The sequence below is a fragment of the Odocoileus virginianus genome, unplaced genomic scaffold (assembly GCF_023699985.2).
Source record: "Odocoileus virginianus isolate 20LAN1187 ecotype Illinois unplaced genomic scaffold, Ovbor_1.2 Unplaced_Contig_26, whole genome shotgun sequence".
Classification (NCBI taxonomy): Eukaryota; Metazoa; Chordata; class Mammalia; order Artiodactyla; family Cervidae; genus Odocoileus; species Odocoileus virginianus.
Genome location: NW_027224343.1, coordinates 151,794 through 153,833, shown reverse-complemented (window position 1 = coordinate 153,833; position 2,040 = coordinate 151,794). Strand labels below are relative to the sequence as shown.

At 47.1% G+C, this 2,040-nt stretch overlaps 1 non-coding gene across 1 annotated transcript; it reads left to right on the top strand.

Moving 5' to 3' along the window:
* Positions 1 to 1,689: 1,689 nt before the first annotated feature.
* TRNAW-CCA (transfer RNA tryptophan (anticodon CCA)) lies at positions 1,690 to 1,761 on the top strand. The gene has a single exon. It is a non-coding gene; the product is annotated as a tRNA-Trp (tRNA).
* Positions 1,762 to 2,040: the final 279 nt, after the last annotated feature.

Below are 2,040 nucleotides of genomic sequence, written 5' to 3'. Positions count from 1 at the left end.
GTCTTAATAGCTGGACTGCCAGGGAAGTCCCAGGCTTTACATTTTTTAAGTTTCAGAAATTAAATTTTTTAGAAAAAATAAAAGTTTTAGCCAGGTCTAGTTTTCCTCTTTGGTACTATGGAAACTAGTACCATAGTAATGAGATACTTATTACTCTTCCTAAGTTGTCCATTAGGATTGCCAGACAAAATATAGGAGGCCAAGTTAGATTTGGAGTTTAGGTAAAAGAATGAATAATTTTTGCAGCCTAACAAGAATTATTCATTTTTTATTTGAACTTCAAATGTAATTGGGCCTCTTGTATTTTTATTTGCTAAACCCAACAATCTTAATGTTGATACATCTTTTTCTGTGGGTCACCATCTCCACTAGAAAGACAAGTTTCTTACCCGTGCTAAGGAGAAAATTGGTCGTCAAGCAATGCCAGTGACAGAGAAGGCGATGGCAGCCCACTCCAGTGCTCTTGCCTGGAGAATCCCGTGGATGGAGGGGCCTGGTGGGCTGCAGTCCACGGGGTCGCCAAGAGTCAGACACGACTGAGCGACTTCACTTTCACTTTTCACTTTCCTGCATTGGAGAAGGAAATGGCAACCCACTCCAGTGTTCTTGCCTGGAGAACCCCAGGGACGGGGGAGCCTGGTGGGCTGCCGTCTATGGGGTCGCGCAGAGTCGGACACGACTGACGTGACTTAGCAGCAGCAGCAATGCGAGCGAAGCTCAAGTTTTAGATAGAATTGTTCTAGAGGCACAGAAATCCTCAGAAAATCTTGCTCTTATCACACTGTTTGCCAGCCAGAGCTTCCTGCGAGTACTAAGCAGCAATGGGAACTTCCACAGAGAGGAACAGTCTTTGGAGGAAGATAAAAGTTACAGTCGAGCAGTCGTGTCCGACCTTTGCGACCCCGTGGACTGTAGCCTGCCAGGCTCCTCCGTTCATGAAGTTCTCCAGGCAAGGATACTGGAGTGGGTTGCTATTTCCTTCTCCAGGAGATCTTTGAACCCAGTGATCGAACCCAGGTATCCTGCATTTACCAACTGATGCACCAGAAAAGCCCAGATTCAGGTAAACCTGGTTCAAATCCTGGCACCATCTTTTATTTGCTTGACGACATTGAGCAGGTAACACAATGTTCTTCTGTGAAGTAGAACTATTCTCACAGGCCTTCCATGGTGTCATAAATAGGAAATAAAATATGTAAAATATTTAGCACATCGCTTGCCACAGATTAAACTTTTTCACAAATAATAGCTCTTGATATTATTAGTAAAGAGACAAGGCCCCTTCCTATTACACCGTCAAAGAAGAACCATCAGGTGAATGCACAAATAACTCTAACCCAGACAGTGATGAGGGCCAAAAGAGCAAAGGTACTGTGCTATGAAGGCTTGAGGAGAGACAGGTGTTCGCACGGCTGAACGTGAGCGAGGGGCATGGTGGGCTGCACTAGAAGCTGGCCTGGATTGTGGAATTCGGGCCAGGACCCTCTAAATGGAGACACAGCTCTCACCAAAGCACAAAGATGGGCAAATAGGAGAGATGTACAGGGAAAGCAAGTGACTCTCTTTGAAGAAAAGCAAGACTAAGGAGGTGTGTCAGGTGACCTCCGAGTCTGGACGTGATTTCACTTCTCTGGCGTGTTAGCAGAGCCGTGACAAGATGAGGATACTTAGAAGATGACCATGGGGACTTCCCTGGTGGTCCAGTGGCTAAGACTCCATGCTCCCAATGCAGGGGCCCAGGTTCAATCCCTGGTCAGGGAACTAGATCCCACAGGCCGTGACTAAGAGCTTGCTTGCCACGACTAAAGGTCCTGCTGCAGAGAAGACTGATGAGTCCACATGCTGCAACTCAAACCTGGGGCAACCAAATAAATTAACGAATTCAGTTCAGTTCAGTTGCTCAGTCGTGTCCGACCCTTTGCGACCCCATGGACTGCAGCACGCCAGGCCTCCCTGTCCATCACCAACTCCCGGAGTTTACTCAAACTCATGTCCATCGAGTCGGTGATGCCATCCAACCATCTCATCCTCTGTCGTCCC